Here is a 21,204-nt window from a genome sequence, read left to right as displayed (position 1 = left end):
ACAGTACAAACTACAAAGACTCCTCCATCATGCTGCAAGATCCAAAATGTGTTGAAATTCCCAGCCTATTCTTCTTAATATCTTATCTAAAAATTAATCTAAATTATCAAGTTCTTACACCTGATCAGTTGGTTTCTTCTGAATTTATTGAAGACCTTATTAGAAAAGTGACAGTACTTATTTTAACCCATTTGAAACCTATCTCATCTACAGGTCCTTCTGTGAGTGTCTTGAAAAGCATGTCTACCACAAGTTCATTTTTCCATGGTTTATCTTTCCTTGAGCATGGGAGGGTATCTTCACTTGCAAAGTAATTTATTAATCTGTAGCCTGTGTACAAAACACATAGTGTTATGGGGGGAATGGGGACAAAGATAGCATGTTTTGTCTGAAATCAGATGGGAAACCCAACCAGGGGAAGCTGTAATGTATTCACAGAAATGGTGCTGAATACCTCTTTCTCCTTTGCTTATCTATTTCTTTCCTTTTATTTTCCTGTTCTTCTTCCCAATCCTGTCTGGAGAAAGTTTTATAAAGTCAAAAAAAGAAAAAAATCCATGAAAGGCTTAGGTTTCCATAGTGCATTGTTAACTACATGGAGTGATAAGATTTGAATGTAGGTTTGCATCCTATGAATACTGGTGTATCTGTCAAGGCAGAATAGACTGTGAATTTATGGTAATTAATGGTAAAACTCCCTTTTCTGGTCCTTTGGTTTTGCTCATATCTCAGAGCTTGATAGAGAAAGGAAAGAGAATCTGGTTTTCTGTTAGAAAGGCTCTGCAGTTTAGTAAGATTAATGGGAATTATTATGGATGTCAGCATGAGAAACATGAGAAGAGACTGGAAAAGAAAAATAGACAGTTGGGTTTTGAAGAAGGGGAAGTGGGCTTTCGGTGTCTTCTTCAAAAGTTTTGTGGATGTTCATTTCTCACTGTGATACTCAGTTGGCTGATAAGTTATCTCCTGAGCATGGTTGTCTGAGTGTGAAATAAATTAAAGAACTCAAGGGCTCTGGTTTGAAGGTGTCTTTTCACTCCTTAACCCAGGTGTACCATCTTTGTAATGCATTCTCACAGCAAAATGTCTGGAAACTATCAAAATTAGCTGGAGTTTTTGCATAGACAGTGAATGTGATAGAGAGAGCATTCTTTAACAGGCATCCCTGTCTCTCCTACTCAGGGAACATGGCAGCCCACAAACTCCCAGAATGTGGTCTTTTCACTAGGAAGGGAACAGGAAAATGATATGAGATATAGTTGTTTGCACATCTCCCTGTTGTTACATGCTGCTTGGATAAAGAAGCTGTCCCTTTTGTGTTCGGAAAAATGCAAATCAGCAGCTACTCAAGCCCACACCTGAGAAAGATCTTACACTTATCCTTGCAGATGTTGTGCAGGACATGGCATGCTGCGATGACATGCACAGCTAAGTCTTCGCTAGAACCAAAGAGTCTCCCTAGGCTATACTGGTTTACCTTCAGCTTGCCTAATTAACTCGCTTCTAACAGCACAAAGCAAACTTTAAGTCACGTGAATATTCTTGTTGATTACTCTGATTTAGAAGTGGTGTAGTTTGTACTAACAGCTTATTGACCTTCCTAGAGCTCTGCACCCTTCTGGCATATTGCACCATAACATTCCTGCACCTGCCAGTTTGGACAGTTAAAGACTATTGACCACAGCGCAGGTATTCTGCAGAGATAACATTCATGTCTTTGTTGACATTATTTATTTATTTATTTATTTATTTAAGTTATACATGGTAGAATACTTTTACAGTTGTGGAGCGCTGGCCTCTAAAAGGAACTTATTTTTCCAGACATTTTTATGCACCCAGCTCATGGATAAGGCTGTGATTACAGCATAATGTTGTGACCCAGGTACAACAAACAGGCCCCACAAACCTCCAGCATCCTGAAGAGATTAGTACTTCCTTTAGCTTCATCTAAATGAGATCCTGCAGAATAAAACATTTGCTCCCATCAGTGTCAATAACACATACAGTTAAAATTTGACATATGAAAGATTCAGATATAAATTTGGTATAACAAACCAGTTTGTAGATGGCATCTGAACTAGAGTTCTCAGCTGTGAAAAGCTGTAAGAGGTTGTGAGCTCCAGAACAGCCACTGCCTGCAGTACATGGAGCCTGACTGGAGTGTCCATTCAATGCTTATCCACACTGTGCAACAAGCATTTACATTTTCACATTTATATGTTTTTAAATTGGAGATTATATTCACAATGTTAGCGAGTGGCTCTTTTTTTCTTATTTCCAGAGATGGGAAAAATGAAAATGAAAAATCTGGTCATGCAAGGTTATGATTTTTGGGAATAGGCTGGACAAGTATGTTGGCTTTGGTTTTCTCATGTTCAGTAAGGCTGCTTTGGCTGACAGTAACACATTTTTTGCAGGTGATTTACTTCTTTCTGGTATAGATTGAGTTGCAGTCAGCCTGTATTTAAGCAATACTCTTTAAAGAGATGTGTCACTACCAGTTTTCATTTCAGAAGCACAGTGTGTATATCATAAACTGTATTATATAGTGTATTTGTGCATGTATTATAATTATATGTATGGTATATTATATTTATGTATATTTGTATATAATGTGTACGTACTATACACACATAAACTTTAAAATATATACATAATAAAATGTGTGTATATCACATATGTATAGTGTGTAATAAAATGTATATATATCACATATATATATATCATCTATAAATATATGACACCATGACACTAATTCTGTTAAACATCCCCTTTAAAGACATTTTTCATACGCTATTATTGCTTCCACCTTTGAAATAGCCATTTTCCACCCTACTCTTGGAGCACCTGCCTTCACTCCTGCCTAGTGCCAGTCTCTGCTGCATGATAGTAAACCAATTTTTTATTGTAAGGACCTAATGATTTTAACACTGTTACTCAAGATAGGTGGCTTTATATGGAAAGTTCCCTATCTGAATAGCCTTGTCACATTTCCAAGAATTTATCAAATTCACTATTGCTCAAATGGCAAAACTGGAGCTTGACATGTAGGTAAACTTGTAACTGTTGAAACAGAGATGACTTGACAATACTGGAGTAGTTTGCAGTGGGTTCATGGTGTCAAGAACCCATGTAAAAGGAGCTACTCACTGCTGTGCAGTCACCTGCAGTATATGTCCATAGAGAGAGGGGGAAACCTCCTTGAACAACTCAGCTCATCCACGCACAGATGAGCAGGACTGTGTCATCCTCTTACCTTGTGCCACAGCGAAAGTGATGATACATGTCAGAGGAGGAATTTCTCTAATATTTGGAAACTGCTCCTGGAAGGTCACCACCAGCATTACACAAGAACCCATGCATGGCTCTCTGGAACAGAGCTAGGCAGAGGAATGTTCAGTAATGCCTGAGCCACACAAAGGACACTGTCCGGATCAGAGGATTAGACAGAGAAAGCAATTTTTTTCATGCAATAAGCAGTTAAGAGAAGTCTGAAAGTAATGCCAACTGAAAAATGAGAAAGGCCACAAGAGCCCTTTTGTAACCAGTCCAGCTTCCAAACACAGCAACACTCTGTGCTCTTACAGCTGTGGGATACAGGCCATTTGCGACAGAGCTTGTCTGGGACAGGTTTGGCAGCTGTGACTCAGAACACCCGTACAGGTGCACAGGCAACCCAGATGTTCTCCAGGAAAGCAAAGCTTGCAAACAAGATTTGGGTAACCTTTGCATCTCCTCAAGACTGGTATGCAGATAACTGTTGGTGTTCTTTAGATGACTACCTTGCTTGGTTACAACTGTTACCACTTCAGCAAAAGTGACCAACACTGTTGGTGCACTAGAGAGCCACTCCTGTGGTTTTCCTGGTCAGCCCTTCAGGCTTCAAATACAGTCCGAAAGAGTACACATCTCTAAAAGACTCTTAAAACACAATCTCAGCGGCAGAATGAGAGTCTTTAGTCGGTAGAAAAGTAGCATCTGAGCTATCTTCATTCTAGTAAGGCAACAAAATAAGGAAAAGTGTTGGTTAGCAGTATTCACAGCAAGCACAGTTCTTCATTCAGTGTAGACCAGGAGTTAAATCTTGTGTCTTACAAAATCTGGAGAGCTGCCTCCAGTGTCTTACATTCGTTTCCCTCTTGCCCTGTTCTCAGATGGTGAATGCAGGGAACTTAAAAGATTCCTTAAATTTACAATAAATCTCATGTGCAGCCTTCATGCACTAAGCATTAGGAAAACCTGGATCCTGCTGGCTCCCTCTTTTACAATGTAAATGCCTCTGACTTCCTGTGCATCTCTCCTTTGTGTGCAGGGTACAGCTGTCTCCTTCATGCTGCCTTTCACCTGCTGCATGTTAATCATTTACCCGCCATGAGCAGGCCAGCCATTATTTCTGTCCTCTCCCAACCCTCACAGACTTGCTTGATGATTCAAATTATCTTTGCTCCTGAAGTTGCATGGAAGGTGAGGCCGCTTACTCTCTTTATGGGGCTCCAGAGAGAGAGGACCTGTTGCTTACACTGTTGGCATCAAATGTGTTAGAGCTGTTAGCTTGCAACTAATTGTTGTTTATTTCTATTAATGAAAACAGTCTCGCATTTTGAAGTCTACAGGTGACCTACTTACTTTTTATTGTTATGCACCCCAGTGTCCCATTTTGTGTCAGCCAAGGCAGTCCTATCAGGCATGGCAAAACAGATATTACAACACAAGAGGAATATTAGATGCTTGCTGAGCCACATAGCCGCATCCCTCTGGACAAGTCAAGACTTATTAGTCTTAAGGCTCCCAAGGGCTCTGTCTAAGCAGGGATATGCTGGTTTTTAAGGTCTGTTTGTAGTTATTCTTGGCTGATGGCTTAGAAAAAATGGTTTTGAACCAAGAAATCAAATGAAAGATTCCAGCTGCTGAAAATTAAGGAGGTGTGGAACTGGGATGTTTTAATTTTGTTTCATTACTTTCCGCTCCTAGGTGAGACATACAGTATTGCTCAATGGATTATCATATTTCTACATATGCTTTTTGGCCTTATTAAGATGTTGTTTCAAAAGCCCCAGGATTTCTTCAGCTGTCGTAATCCTGACAATTCCAATAGGATCATGAAGCAAATCCAAGAAGTCAAAGTCCTCCTCCTGATTTCCAGCCTAATCAATCACTTAGCGATGTGGAGTTTCTGCAGGATCTCTGTTACAAGCTGTGTTTCTTTGTCCCCGTTCCATTACCTGTTTTTCATCCTCTATTATTTCCACACTCCTAGCAAGCTTTCTGTGCTGATTCTGCCTGTTGTGGTCTCCGACTTCTTGTTTGAGCTTCTTGCTGTCTTCCAACTCAGAGGACCCTTCTGCACTTACACATTGACTATGTATTCTTTTCATGGCATCAGCTCACAGTTCCTTCATCTTGCACTTTTCTGCACATCGTGAAAGAAGTTTGCCTCTTTTCCTCAATTTGCATTCATACCCTCTGCCTGCTCCTTGTTTTTGCTTCTTCTTTTGACTCAAGGTACCATCTCCATGCTAACCATCTCAGAAAGCTGCGGTTTCTATCTTTGCGTCAACTAAAGTGACAAACTATAAACGGAGCTCCAATTTATACACTAGGAATTCCCCATCACCTTTGTGCCCCACACTTCTCTGGATGGGAGGCGCTGGGAAGTGTTATCTTCACCTCAGCTTCCGAGAGAGGAGTACTGCCGGCTTTCCGGGGTGAGGGGGTGCCCTAAAGCATGGAGCTAAAGCTGACCGGTTGTGCTTTGGTTCTTAAAACAAATAAATATTACGTCTCCTTCGTGTTGCCACCGATCCCGGAGCGGCGTCGGAAGCCGCGCTGCGCCCCGCGCTTCTCCGTGCTGGCAGCAAGCGCTGGGGCCGGGCGATGGGGGGGCGTCTGCAGAAAACCCCCCAGCCCCGCGGCGGAGGGTGCCGCAACAGCTCCAAAGCCAGCGGTGTTCTCCCTTCTCGGCCCCGGCACCCCGCGGCCGGGCCACGAACCGCGCCCCCGACCCGTCGGGAGGGGAGCGCCGCGGCCGGGGACGCGGCGCCTGCGGCGCGACCCCGGTCGCGGTCCGGAGCGCGGAGGGCCGCGGCGAGCGGGCGCGGCGAGCGGGAGCGGGCGCGGCGAGCGGGCGTGGCGAGCGGTCGCGGGGCGTGGCCGCCCCACCTCAGCGCCTTCCCGCCGGCGCAGCCGCCCCGCCGCGCAGTTGCTGCCCAGCGGCTGCAGGGACAGGAGGGGCCGCGCCGGTGCCGGTGAGTGGTCCCGGCGGGAGCGGGGGGCGGCGGGGGCTCGGTGCTTCCCTGCCCGCTGGCCTCCGCGGCCGCGGAGTGGTGTTGGGACGGGGAGCCGCCGGCGTCCTTCCGCGGGGTCTCTCCCGCGCTCTGGCGCGCAGGGCTGGGCGGGGGGAGGCGGAGGAGGAGGAGGGTGGGGATGGGCCCCGGGGGGCTTCCTGCCCTCCTGCCGCCAGAACTCCATGGTTGCGCCCACGTCCCCCGCACCTTACCCGCGAACCCGCGGCTGTCCCGCGCTGTGCCTTCCGCCCCCCCCCCCCCCCCCCTTAACCCCCCCCCAGTCCCTTCGTCCTGTGGCTGCACCAGCCTCCCCGGTCCCTGTCCCTCTCCGCACCCCGATGTGCTTTACCCCCAGACCTTCAGGCTGTGCCCCGCGGTGCCTGTTCCTACGCCCCCTGGCTGTACCTCACACCTGGCCCCCAAACCTCCTGGCCGTGCCCCGCGCCCCGTGGTGCCTGCCCCTCCAAGCCCTCTGGCTATGCCCCGGCTGCGCTGAGCTCACCCTCCGGTCCTGAAGAACAAGTCACGCCAAGGATGAGCTGTGCGGATGGCCTCCACCTTGTGCAGGAGGCTGCATCAGCGACTTCATTCTTGAAAAAGGTCTTTTCCCCCACTCACCCCCCAGAGAGAAGAGTGGTCCCAGGCATCAAGAAATGGATGCTTCTTTCTCTGCAGGGGCAAAGGTTGGAGGCAGCCAGGGGAGAGAGGTGTGGCCCATATACTTGGGGTAAAGATATTCAAATGTAGGGCTGGAGGGATGGTGTCTAGTCAGGAATTGTCTGATAGGTTGAAGGGGCATCTGTCCGGCTTGCTATCTTCCTCCCCCTCAGAGACAGGTCTCTTTTGCTGCCGTGTGTGGTGGGCCTTTCCTTAAGGACTGGCAGCAGCAGCGTGATCTGAGGAAGCGTGTGGGTGCCGGCTCGCGTGGCTGACAAGGCTGCGTTAGGCCAGTGTCTCGAACTTGCTCCTTGCAACTGTAGATGTTATGTATGTTGTTTGGGTGTTGTAAGGACGTTGATACTTAATTTGTGAAGATGTTTTAAGTACGTTGGTACTTTGCATTTTGGGTGTTGGCTATCACTAAGACAGAATTGTTTAATGCTTGAAAAGTCATAGTGACGCTGCAGACCAACTCTTACTGATTTCTTTGCTTGCTTGTGTAGGAAGTCAAGTGAACTAAAGCTGTTCGAACAAACAGAAACCTTACAGCTGTGTATGGATACCCTCTTACTTTGTTGTAACTCGGTCCTTTCCAGATCAGTGTGTAGGTCTGTACTGAACATTGCCATGTGGGAGAAGCTTGAACGAGTTTTTCTGGTTGTTGGGAGCAGCCTGGGAACTGTGTGCTGCCTGACTTACTGTGCTGCTCAGCATCTGGGTTGCTGCCCAGGAAGCTTTCAGGCTGCCTTGGAGCTGCCTCGGGGAGAGGTAGCATCCTTGTTTATCGACACGGCGTTAGGCAGTGTGGACATACCCTGAAAATGCTTCACTGAGGAATGGGAGCACTTACGCGTTTGCTTGAATAAAAAGTACAAAGACCTAGGGTGTGAAAACCTAGTGAAGCTAGGGTTAATTTTTTCCTAGGCAGAACCTCTGTGGCAAGAGTGAGGAATAACGCAACTTTATGGTATTTCATTACGCTGTATCAGTCAACTTTCTGTTAAATAGTATTTTTTTACTGGTAGAGTGAGGCAGGTTATGATACAGGAAGCAATATTTGTGGAATGTGTTGGGAAAGCTGCCATGGTATTAGTCAAGTAATACATGCCAAATAGGATTTAACTAGTTTTGAAGCTTGCCAAATACCATGAAATACCTATCAACTAATTACATACCAGTAAAAGAATTAATCAGGTACGTTTCTGTATCCTTACATGACTTGATGACCTTTGCTGCATGTGCTCCCTTTGCCATGCTGTGCCCTTCCTGGCTTTGTTTTTTTCCACTGCAATAAACATTTTTTTCCTACCTTGAACTCCTGCTCTTCCTCTTGAATCTGCTTCTGCCCAGTGCTTCTGGTTTAATACTTATCTCCTCCTCTGGCCTGCTCCTGTCCGGGCACTTAACCCACAGATTTCTGAATGGAGGGGTGGGCAGATGAGGAGTAAGACAGAGGGATGAGCAGCGCATGGGGTGGACTTGGGAGGCACCGCATGTGCGGTCAGGGAAGTCTCTATTCTATTGCGTTCACGTGCAGGAGATGGAGGGAAGCCAGGATCCCTTCCTGGATCTTCATTAGCTGCTTGCGAAGTTGGTTGTAATCTGGACCTAACTTGGCAGACTTCAGGTGGCATCTCGCTCTCCCTGATGCGCCTCTGCCTCAGCATGGCTGTCAGAGCCTGTCGCCCTGTAATTCTGGTGAAAGCTGGTGTGATCTCTCTGGTCTGCCCTAACCAAAATGAGATCGTTTAGCTCCTGACTATGGGTTAAACTAATCTGACTTGCTTTGTGTGAAGTGAATTAAGGAGCATTTGTAAAATATGGGTAGTAGGCAAGGATGTATGTATTTGTAAAATACGGCACGTAGGCAAGGATGAATGGATGGGGTGGTGCCATCTTCAGTGGCACAGCATGACTTTATAAAAATAATTTTATAGCCCAATGCTCATACTGACTTCAGGCTAGTGGATCTGTAAAGTTTTAAGTACGTCCCAAAGCCTGGGTAGCTGAAAAGGAAGAAATACTCTATTCCTCTCACTATTCCTCTGTCCCTCTCTGCAGCTCTTCACTTTTCTGGTTTTCTTTCCTGAAGCCACAGCAGGTGACACACATAGGTGCAGTGTTCTTATCAGTTTCCTCATTGCCCAAATATGTATTAAGTTTGAGAACTGACAGATTTTATTAGGTTTTTCTCTATTGCAATTTATGAATGCTTCAAACAGCAGTTTTGGTAGGCCTTTCTGAGTATTTAGGAGAAAGCTGGTCTGTGCTTGGAAGCTGCCTCCGAGGTGGAAAGGGATGGGAGCTAAACACTGGGAAACGAACAGAAGCTGTTCCAAAATTAAGAATTTGCCATAAAATAGATTTAAAGCATGTCGCAAACGCTTCACTGCTGTTTCGGGTTTGATTTTAGGATCTTTCTGCTCACTTAAAATCGCTTTACTTTGTTATTTGAAAGGTGGGTAGTTACCCTGCATTGTTGGACAGTGCTAGGGAGCAGGTCCCATGTGCTTCCCCGGGGGCCTCCCTCTGGTACCCAGTGCTGCATCTAGAGGGCAAGTGCAGTCTAAATGGTAAAAAGTAAACCTTTTGCTCCTTGAAAATATCACATCACTAGAACAAAACCATAGCATTAACAAAATAAATAATTCATGTTGTAAGCCTGACTGTACTTTTAAAAATATAGTTCCTTTAAAAGGGAAGAAAATGAAAGGTAAAGGGTCATACAATAGTTTTATTTTCTGTAGCCTGTTGTGACGTGTTCAACTTACAAGAAGTTTTGCAAAGTTGCAAGGTATGCCAAAGAATTTTTTTCTATCCTTCTAATACTTTAATTTTTACTTTTTAAAATTTCAACCATTTCAGCTGAAATTAATTATATAAGTTTTTGCTGCCGGTAGACACTAGAGCAACTCAGGTGTCTCTTTTCTCTACCTGTCTTTGATTTCAGTGTTTAATGCTGACCGTTGAACTGGAAATGTTGAATAGGTTGGGGGTTTTTTGTCTCCTCTTTCTAAATTCATGTAGTAAAATGCTTTCCGTATATCTGCTGATGTATGTCTTGATTTTCACTTTTTTTATTCTGCTATTTATGTTCTGTTTGTTTATGATGGCTACACAAAACCTTTTATCACTGAAGAAGTTGACTAGAAGAGAGCTGTAAGTAGCTCATAAATTGTGTAGTGTGGGAAGAATACAGAGTTTAGAGCAGCACAGGTTTAAAAGTGTCTTCATTGTTTATCTTGGTTCTGGATGACAATCTGAGGAACTGAATTTCAGAAGCATTTTTAATTTTGAAATCCTGAGCTAGCACACAAAACTAATCCCTTAAAAACTACTTGTAAAGCAAGCTTTGGGTTCCGCCTGCAGAGTGGCACAGATGTCACAAGGAGGACAAAAATACATATCAATAAACTATGAATCCAGGAGCAATGGTATTCAGATTGCCCCCCCTTAACTGTGTCAGGGCTATATTACTCATCACGGTAAAAGCAGTGAACACAGACTCTTATCTCCAGTCTGCTGATGATACCAACTGAGGCTGGTGTTGTAGTTTCACCAGCATTTCTTTTATCCTGAGTGCTTTTGCCCTTGTGTCACCTTTCTGTTGTGCTGATATAGCCCTTGGTGAAGGCTGGTGCTGAAAAGCACTGAGGAACTGGTCTGGGTTAAAAATACCCTTTCCTTTTTTGTGAGGCTGTCTCCTCTGCCCTGGGTCTTTTTCCCATCTATTTTATTATGCAGCCAGAAAAGTGGTTGTTCCAGCACAAGTCAAAGGTAACATAGGAGCAGGTATGATTACAAGAAGGGAGAAGTTGATTAAAATTACATTGCTACCATTAAAAGTGCTCATATAATTGCAAACTTACCCTGTAAACAGTCAGACTTGCTCTACTTGAGCAGGCTATGCTCAAGAAACTGCTTGTAGCAGTTTTGTGAATTCCTACACGCTGCATGCATGCGTTTAGTTGTATTGTGAATTCTTTGTAGTTTGTATTATCTTACATATTGATATGCTGCCTTGCACATTGGACCCTGTACCTGGAGTCTCTATTCAAAGTTGTTTCTTTATTTAAAGCAGTACCTCACCAAATGTGTGTGAATGAGTGTAACTGGTGCACTGCAAAATGCTGTACAAAGGAATGGTATGTACAGTGTGAAAAGTTATTAAGTTTCTACAGGCATCTCCTGGACTAGAATTCAAAAGAATGTTCCTATCCCAGTGACAGCATTCTGGGTTTATGGGTATGTCTGAGATAAAAATATAGCTTACTAAGAATAACTCTATTCCTTTTATTCTTTGTTTTCTAACAAAAGAAGGGGACAACTCTTGCTGGAATCTGAAACACAAAGATCTGTTTGTTGATTTGGAAAAAAATTTGCATTGTATCTTCAGTCCTGAAATGGCTTAAAACAAAGTCACGAAAACCTGACTCAGTACTTCTCTGTATGCTTTTAGACTATGGGTATGGTTCATGTTGGTACTGTGCACTTTCTTTCAGGAAAGTTATTTGGGGTGACAAGTAGAGGGATTTTTTAAAATTGTTTTTTGCCTGATCTGTTAAAAAGTAAAGTGCCTGGAAATTGTTACCAGTAGTTGAAGCTGATTTTTTTTTTTTTTTTTTTGATGTGTACACGTGCAGAGTGCAAGGCAACTGGGAAGGAGAAACATCTTTCTTTAGAAGTGTTGTCACTGGTGAAGGAGGAAAGATAACTTTTTTTCTCTGTGTGTGTGAAGTTGCCTATGTTCAGTTAAGGTTTGAAATTACTGTATTTGTCAAATGTATCTGATATTTTTGAAAAAACTTCACAGCCAATATTTTCAGTTTTTTTCTTTTGGTAAAATGGTTTTTTTGTATTGCTTTTAACGAAAGATAATGGCTGAATCATCAAGAGTATCAGGGTGTATCAGATGTGCTAATTTATTCTGTTAAGTAAATACTGCAGTATTTGTTTAACATGTGGCATAAAGGGGGCCTGCAGGAAGCCTTTATCAGGGAGCGTAGTGATAGGACGAGGGGTAATGATTTTAAACTGAAAGAAGGTAGACTTAGATTAGATCTGAGGAAGAAATTCTTTCCTGTGAGGGTGGTGAGACCCTGGAGCAGGTTGCCCAGAGCAGCTGTGGCTGCCCCCTCCCTGGCAGTGTCCAAGGCCAGGCTGGACGGGGCTTTGAGCAACCTGGGCTAGTGGAAGGTGTCCCTGCCCATGGCAGGGGGGTTGGAACTAGATGATCTTTAAGGTCCCTTTTGACTCAAACCATTCTGTGATTATGAATAGATGGGGGTGTGCAGCATGAAAATGTCTATAGTCTGGTCGGCGAAGTAGTAACTGGTAATGTGGGCTTTTCCTGTACAGGTGAAAATTACTTAGAATCAGGTATGTTGCAAGTGAATACTTTGGTGTATTTTACAGTATTTGCTTTTATAACATCCACTACAATCCCCTTTTTGTTTGTTTAGATGTACAGTTGGAAATATCTGGATTAAATACATTCTTTAATCACTTTTGTAGTGGGGTCCTGTGGCTTGTCTTTACTGAAATAAAAGATTGACTTTTGAAACCTTAACTCTACAGAAAGGGTCTGTCAAGCTTAATGAAGTTATTGTAATGTGCTTTGGAAGTGCCTTGTCCATGCTCTTTTGTGACTGAGATGTGTAGAAGACAGTGTCCAAAAAGCCAAGAGGCTGATGGAGTTAAGCTCAGTGTTCACTGTCCACTTCGAAATTAAACCTTTTGCAAAGGTTTAATGTGAGCTGTATTACTCAGAAGCTTTGTTACAGGTATCAGTTCCTTTGGTCGCTTGCATTACTACTGTTGCGCCAACAACGTTGTTTCTGTAGCACTTTTGTTCTGTACCAAGTTAGGTTGTTAAAGAAGAGTCTTCTTGAGTTTGGTTTTACACAAAGTGATAAAACTGTAAGGCGAGGCTCTAAGTAACTTGATGCATAGCTCTGGTGTTCAGGAAATACATTAATTTTCACTTCTAACCATGAACACCACTCTTACATTTTGGAGGAGGGTGTGTAAAACATAAGAGCAAAACAGTGCAAAACACAGAGCTCTCTGTGCCTTCCTTCAGGAAGTACTTTAATGAGTGTTTGAAATCTTACAGGGTGAAAAACCCTCCTGCTGAATTTCAAGGTTATTCTGAAACTGCTTCTCATAAACTGAAGTGGTCCACTTGATCAATTAGGGAAGCTTATCTGAAAGTTGCAGAAAAAAGATTCCTGAACATGGGCTGGACCATGCCGAGCTCTAATTTGGTCTGAACTTTTTTTCCAATCTGTTGAAATGAGGTTGCTATTCAGTATTTTAAAACTGAACAGCTTAGATACCTCATTTGAACTACGTTTAAAAGGATGGGATGGAAAATTGCTTCTGTAGCTGTGGAAGTTGTGCAGTTCGGTGTACTTGTTTTTATCCTGTAGAGATTTTACACATAATTTTGTCAAGTGTGGTTGCATGCCATTGGTTGCTTTCATCCAAGGTGCTGGAGCATCAGACAAAACTTAACTAAATCTAGAAGGACTTCTGTGATAAGCAAGAGAGCTGCTTTAACAGATGGTGAAATTATATGACCTTGGCTCACTTGTTGAGACAACAGCAGTGGGAAGAGGTCTAGTCCTCCATTCCAGTCAGTGGGAAAGCACCATGTTTTTTGGATATAGTCAGCTGGATGAACTTGCAGCTATATATTGTATATGGAAGACGGTGAGTATGGGTGAAAGCAAATTCCTTGGTTTGAATGTGAACAATAAAATCATCCTGAAGCGAGGTAAAAGAGTGGAGACAAACCACTGTGCTTAAAAACCTGCTTGAGTGATTGAGGGCTGTGTTGTTGCTTTAGGTTTGGAAAGTAGTGTGTGGCCTGGTAGTTTTGCATAGTAACTGGAATACTGAACTGGCACCCAACACTGGTTTTGTTCACAGCTTTGCTGTGCTCACTGATGGAAAAGGTGCTCCTTTTTCTCTGGTGACCGAGTGCTCCATACAAAGAGTCAACCAAACATGCTGACCTCTTCTGCGAAGCACTGAAACCTGTATGTAAAAAATGCTATCTAAGACTTTTTTTTGATAACTTAAATGCATAGTTATATATAAACCTAATCTTTCTTTGTACTGGAGACAGTCCAGTTTTCTTCCCTTTTACTGCTGTTGCATGCTGAGTAGACTATTAGACACTTGTCTGTTGCTTGTATACTAGTGTTTACAGGAACATTAGTATTGGACTAAGTACTCTGCTGCTTGCCAAGCGTCTGCACTGAAAGTGGTATTGTCTCCTATGTTATTCTGATGTGGTGCATACATTGCCTAATGGACTTTGTTGATGTGATACATTTTTCTTGAGCTATTTGTATTTGGCGATCTTTCAGAATTGTAAAGAGGGGGAAAAAAATAGTGCAGCTGACTTGTCCAGATGTAGCTGGTTCATCCCTACCTGCTGTCTGGCTGAGCTGGTTTGTTTTAAACTGCAGAGTTGTCTTGTGGTCCTGGCTGGTCTCTGAATGCTTGGAAAGATGATAAAAACTACACTCTACTGTAGTAGTGGAAAATACTGATAGAAGACCGAAAATCCTTACACCATATCTGTGATTAAACCTGTGCTTTAATGAGGTGTTTCATTGTGTTGTTCTGTGAAGTTATTTTGTGTTTTAAGCTGATTTTAAAAAGCCTAGCTGTTACAAATTCACAGCCTGTAAGTGCTGCTTTATACACTCTTCTTGAGCTTCCTGAAAGCGCAAAATAGTAAAGACTTAAAAAGTCTGCTTAGCAAAGGAACTAAGGTCTAGCTAACTAGACCTGGAGCAGAAGTAAACCTTCACAGCTGTGTCATGTCATTAATATATTTTGCACATAACATCAGTGTCTACTTTGCATTCTGTGATATGCAAACTCCTGCATGTTGATTGTTTGGAAGTTGAACAAGGAACTGATCTTTTTAAAATTGGATTTTTATAAAAGGATCTGGTTTAAAAAATGTTGTAAGACAATTTTGCTAATCAACTCAGTGTTTTCAGGTGATGAAGAGTTTTGTTTTCATGTAAGCTTTTGAGCTTAAGTTGTCATCTGGGTACTGTCCCATGCAGCATTGCTTTGCCCTTGGAGCAACCTTTTTCTTTTGTCTCCATAGGCCTTTAACTGCTCTGAGTCGCCTTGACTGTATGTTTCCTCTCTCTAACACTTGTAGGCAGCTATGAATGTTCCTATTCAACACTGTCCTGACACCCAGGGCTTTCATGGGAACCCTTTGGAAGTCCAGCACTTCTGTAGCCCTTAGGAGAGTACCTGCACAGCAAGTGGAAAAATGTTTCTGGAACTGCTGTTAGTACCAAGTCGAAGCAAAGCTTCTCCCATTCTTGTGTTCACACCGTGTGCCCAACCTCTGTTAAACTGGATCACCCTCTAAGGGGTGCAGACACCTCAAAAGGGAAGGATGCTGTGGAAAGTTATCAACCATAAAGTAAAGAGCATTCAAGATGGCTTGAGTAGTACCCAAAAGCTTACTCAAAATCAAATGGGGTTTTAAAGTATATTAATTTCTATGCATTTATCGCTGGACTCAAAATATAAGCACAATGCAACCTTGACAAGTGGCTTTGACTGCAGGATGAGTCTGCAGGGTCATTTCCTCCAGCTGCCCCTAACATTCAGATGTCTCTTTGCCATTTGTTCTCCATCCCTCTGTGATTCCTCCCTTAAGTACAGAGTTCAACAGGCACTTACTGGGAAAACACATGGCTTTTCCGCTTCATCTCCATTTCTGAAACTGTATTTCACTTCCACAGTAACTGGTCAAGTGTAAACTAATTATTTCTTTTTTTTTAAGTGGAGATCTTCTTTGGGATGCAGGAGAAAAAACAGGAGTGTTGGGAGAAATAAGAAGTCTGTTCATGTTCTTACTGCTCTGTTTAGTTGTTCTGGCTGAGAGGCCTGAGTCTCCAAACAATGGTATAATGTGCCTTCACAGGTTGCCTGACACTAATATTCTTGAGTATGTTTTGTAGTGATTAACTAGACCTTTCATCATGCTGAAGAATGTTGATTACAACAGCTAAAAAAGCAAAACCCCAAGGCCTTTATATCTCATTGCATATCCCTCTGTGATTTGGAACCTCCAACTGCAGCTGTACAAATTGCCAGCTCCAGACTGGGAAGATTTAGGATGTGGCAGTGTAGTAGCTTCCTAGAGCACTCCAGAAAGTCAATTCACAACAGTAGTTGATGTGCCAAGACTGAATTTGGGAGCAGCAGCTTTTTTTATGATACTGTCAGCATGCTTATGTGGGTAGGGAGAGTGTTCTGGACTTTAGTTTAAAAACATTTAGCACAGATTTCCTTTAACATGGCTTTTGTCTCCCTAAAGCTCTGCCATCACCTCTTGCTATGCAGCCATTGCCTGCGTCGCACTTGCTGAAGTTCACGGGTGGTCTGTGTGAATCATTGCAGAATGTGTGGGCACAGCTGGTTCTGGCTTTCTTTTGAAAGAACCTCCTAGGCAGGATGCAGTTGGTGATGTTTACAGTGCTCAACAGTTTGTCTGCTATGCTGCATTGTAGCTTAAAAAAGGGTGGCAAGTGTCAGTTCTAGGTCAGCTGCCTTTAGAATTTATGTCTGCCTAATGCAATGCAAGCAAAATTGGAGCAGGAGTGCATTATTTTGCTGCCTAGGATAACCACCTAGGACCTAGAGGATGAGTAAGTTGGGCAAGTGCAAGGCAGTGGGAAACAATGGTAAAGGAAATTAGCCAACCTCAGCATGAGAGAGTGGTGTGGGAGCAGTTCAGCTTTTCCAAGTTGCTGCACTGAAGAGTGAACAAAATAATATGTTGCAACTCCCAGCAAGATTACATCTGGTGCAATAGTTCCCATAAAATGGCATTGACTTTGCAATGTCATTTTGCTACAGCAACTACAGTGGCAGTAGCTGAGTTGAGTGTATGCTAGGCAAGATGTGACTGTAAAAAGTACTTCTTCCTATGATAATGATGACTTTTCACTTGCTCATCTCTTCTCTCTTAAGGTGAATATTGTGTTCTTAAGGTAATTACATATATCTTTTTATCTCCCCTTCCTATGAAACTCCTTTCTGCTGTACTTTTATGTTATAAGACAGCGCTGTATCCCTGTCTTTGTCTACCACAGATGAAATTTATGGTCTAATCTTTCTGTATTTATTTTTCTTCAGTACTGAATAGCTACAGGTACATTGCCAGTGATTACATAGTTACAGGATGTTTTTGGAAGTAAGAGGCCTTGTCTGCTTTTTACCCGTTGGTGTTGGCTAGATTAGCAGGATGTTACCTGTGCAACAAGTCTTGTTTCCATTTGTTTTAAGGAGTTTTCACTGGGAGCTGAAGTCTAGCTCTGCATTTCTCTCCCTATTTAGCTTCCATGGAGTGGAGTGCCCTCCACTGTGATTATTTAATGACAATTTATGTCATTGTTCTATTAAGCGATGGGTGAACACAGACTAAGTTCTTGACTGGTTATCAGTAGCAAACTGCTTCTGTTGTGATGAATTCGATGTATGAGATAATGCGTTAACTCTTAACTGTTAATGATGATAGATGACATGAGGGAGCCAATTGCGACTCAGCTTGCTGCAGAAGGAAGAGGATGGTCTCACATCCCTTCTCATAGTTTGACATGAGAAACTTTAATCAGACGGGTAGATACAAGCGATAGTACTCATAACTATAGTAAAATCTAAGCCATCTTACCTGGAGATTCAAGAATGATACAGAGCTCAGGTAATGGTATCACAGAGGAAAAGTAGGGAGAGCTTTAGACAGATCACAGATCTTGGCAATATTAGCTGAATCTGTTTTGCTGTGGCCTGCCCTTTGTCAGGTATGTTGGGAAGCTATTGATATAACTGATACGAGGATGCTCTTACTCGCATTCCATACGCTTCACCTTTAAAGGGGTGCCCAGTAGAAAGCTGAAGAGTCTTACCAAAGCATTCAAATAACTACAGTGTGTACTCGGAAGAAGCAATTGTCATCGCTACAGTGAGAAGAAATTAAATGTCCCTAGTCCTATTTTGTGGATGCGTCCACAAAGGCTCTTCATTTTTAGGTTTATAAAATGCAGACTTTTGATGTCGTCAGACATCTTTGAGCCCTTTCATTCAAAGTATTTAGTTAGCGCTCATACTCCTTCTACCTTTTTAGAACTTACCTATAAATTGCATCTTAAAAATAATGTACTTCCTATGCAGGTTAAAAACCCCAGACTCTGCTATTTTTGCAGTGCAGGTGGATACCACTCCTTACCCCTTTAGTTCAGTACAGAATTTTATTTTCTGGTTTGCTTGGTTACTAATGATGTGTATGCACTTTAAAAACACCACACCTGTAAATAATTCTTATATATATTTTGTCTTTACTGTAGAGGAAAAAAACCCAGAGTGGGTAAAGGCTCAGCATATTACAGAAATGTTGGCTCTGGAGGAGTGAGTAGAAGTGCTGGGTATATGAGTTAGTGTGTTTGTGTGGCAGAGCTGAAAATACTAGATTGTGTTACTGCTCTCTAGCCCCTGGTTTTTATTTTGTGAAAGCCTGTTTAAACTGCCCCAAAGTTTAGCTGATCTGGTCTTGAAAGTTTTCCAGTTACATAGCAAGCAAGGGGGAAAAATGAGAATCTGTTAAGTCCTTTGGGTAAGGAGGAGATTAACATGAGTTAGATATGGTCCAATTACCAAATCAATACTTTGACAAAAATCTTTGATAAGGTTAATGATATATCATAATGGAAGTGAGAATTACATCATAGGTGAGCCTTATTTCACTTTCAGGTGAAAGTTGTCATGCGATATGTGTCACAGGGCTCACCATGTAGGCAGGGCTGGGTGAGCTGGCATCACTGAGTCAGAATCTTAAAAGAACCAAAAGCATGTCATGCACTGGAGGACCAATGAGAAGAGCTTCTGTCCTAAGCTGGGTACAGGAGCTACTCACCACAGCAGAGCAGGCAGCTGAGACTAGTTGACTGCAAGATGGCTGACATGCACATGCTCAAATGAAGAGTTTTTGGTAAAGGCAGGGGGGGTGCTGATAAGTTAAAATTCTAGGAGCTTTTCCCCCCGCTTATGTTTATGTTATTGGGAATATGGTAAGAGAAACCTGGGGAAGATACACTGATGTCCATGGTGTTCACAAGTGAAAGTGGGAGTCTCTTCAGGGGCCAACACAAAGACTTTCTCATACTTGAATTAAACTGATAACTGGGTTCAAACTTGTAAGGAAACTTCCTTCCAGGCTCTGATTGCAGGGATTGTTCGGACTTGATGTGTCTTTCTATGTCAAGTAGGACATTAGTCCCTAAGATTTCACACGCATCACTGCAACCCCAGGTGATGCATTTAAGGTACTGGTGATGCCAGATCTTTTCCTACCTTACTGTAGCACAATGTAATTTTTGTGGCTTTGGCTTTCATATTGTAGAGTGTCCCTTGTGGCTTTTGATGGACAGTGATGACTTGCTGGGGTGTAGTGTGTGAACTGCCTGACTATGGACCTAGTACATGACTGTCTATGATTATGCAGAACTGGACATGATGATCCTGTGTCCACCCTACGTCATTTCACTACCAGTTTAAAGGAATCTACGATAGGGCTGCTCCTCCCAACTTTCTTCTTGCCTGCAACATCCCATTTCATGTGTCTCAATGTTTCCTTTGCACAATCCCGTTCAGCCTTTTAGGACTTTCAGTATTTTTGACTGAAAAATATCTTTTCTCAAAAGACTAAGCTTTCAGTTGGGTCAGTGAGCTGCTGTGATTTATCCTGCAGCTGCCTGAGGACCAGACCCTTTGGCAGTGATGCTGTGGGACTGTACACTTCTCTGTTCAGCTGTCTGTTGCTGGTGATTGCAGTCTATGTGGGCCAGGAGAAAGCCCATATGATTCTGTCTTGGAGTTGGGTACACAATGGGGCTGTACCCTTGAAATAATTCTCACAGGAATGGTCTTTTCTATGCCTATTGCCAGTGTTTAGCTTTGTTGTGATGTCTGCTGTATCAGGTTTTTTAACAATTTATAGGCAGGTGTGGAAGGAAATACAAATTGATCTTGATTTTACCCAACATCAGAATGGGAAATCCATTAGTCTGGCAGAAAACCAATCTGAAGTGTGATTGAAATAAAATGTGTTTTCACTAGTTCTGCTGTTTACAGACTACTTTATTCGCATTGGTGAATGACAGATTTGATGCTAATTTGAAAAGCAAAGCATTAAATAAAGAGGTACTGTGTAAATAATTCAGTAAGGGATGAGTGTATTAGATCTCTTATTGAATACTTCCAATGGGGAATTTTACACGTAGATATTCTTTTAATAGTTTCTAAACTTCTTCAATCTGTTTTTGGAATCTCCACTTTTTTAAAAAGAATTTTTATTTATTTTGAAATTTTGTATTCTCTTCCTAATATCTACTCTATAATATACATGCAGATATTGTTGGTGTACTCTAAGGAGTCAAGATTTTTGTTTTAAAGTGGACTGGCTTCAAAGACAAAGTTTGACACTTAGTCAAGGTAATGACTAATAGATCTCACAAAACTTGGAAATTTCTTAAAGTACCTCAATTGTGTAGAGTTGCCTTGCCTGCCTTCTTTCTGTCACTCACTTGGCCAGAACTGTCATCTAACAGGAACAGTGTTTAAAAGCAATATTATCAAAAAAGAAAAGGTCACCTGATGCTAAGCAGGATGTAGCCAAATTGACTGTGAGATGAATCTTTCAAAAAATGGGCTGGGTGATTGAGAGAAGGTGTTAAGGATGGGGAAGATGATGGAAACTTCTCCCATGGAAATTCATAACAACAGGTGACACCCAGCTAAATTTTAAAGCTTTGTTGCAGAATATAGGTGAGTAATCCATCAAATGTAATAGGCAGTTTGTACGTTTGCCATGTGGCATAAGGGAGTAATGTAGTTAAAATAACTGCAATTATGTAAGCACGCAGCCTTGGGAAATAGGGAGGGCAGAGCCAGTATTTCCCAGGTAAAGCTCAAGATACCATCTGTGAAACATTTTGATTTAATTGCCTTCTGAACTTCAAGAGCAGTATTAAGAATAGTAGTGATTCTGAAACATGAAAGTTTCATAATTGTGCCTCAATATGTGAGTCAATATTACTGTCACTTCTTAAGCTGTCGTTTTGAAATGAGATCTGCAATGGACCATTGCTTTCTGCAGGCTTTCCCCATCTTCCAGTGGGCTCTGTGGGGTGGAGGGGGTCCCCCTGTCATTACC

The 21,204-nt window shown here is 42.5% G+C and overlaps 1 protein-coding gene across 2 annotated transcripts in view; it reads left to right on the top strand.

Moving 5' to 3' along the window:
• The first annotated feature begins 6,167 nt into the window (after positions 1–6,167).
• ELOVL7 (ELOVL fatty acid elongase 7) overlaps positions 6,168–21,204 on the top strand; it is a 33,115-nt gene continuing 18,078 nt past the window's right edge. For both annotated transcript variants that reach the window (XM_074932099.1, XM_074932098.1), the window contains exon 1: positions 6,168–6,245. The gene's annotated coding sequence lies outside the window, so the exon portion shown is untranslated. The remainder of the gene's footprint in view (positions 6,246–21,204) is intronic.

The sequence above is a fragment of the Athene noctua genome, chromosome Z, assembly GCF_965140245.1.
Source record: "Athene noctua chromosome Z, bAthNoc1.hap1.1, whole genome shotgun sequence".
Taxonomy (NCBI): Eukaryota; Metazoa; Chordata; class Aves; order Strigiformes; family Strigidae; genus Athene; species Athene noctua.
Note: the sequence above shows the minus strand (reverse complement) of the source record. Positions and strands in the feature narration are given on the sequence as shown.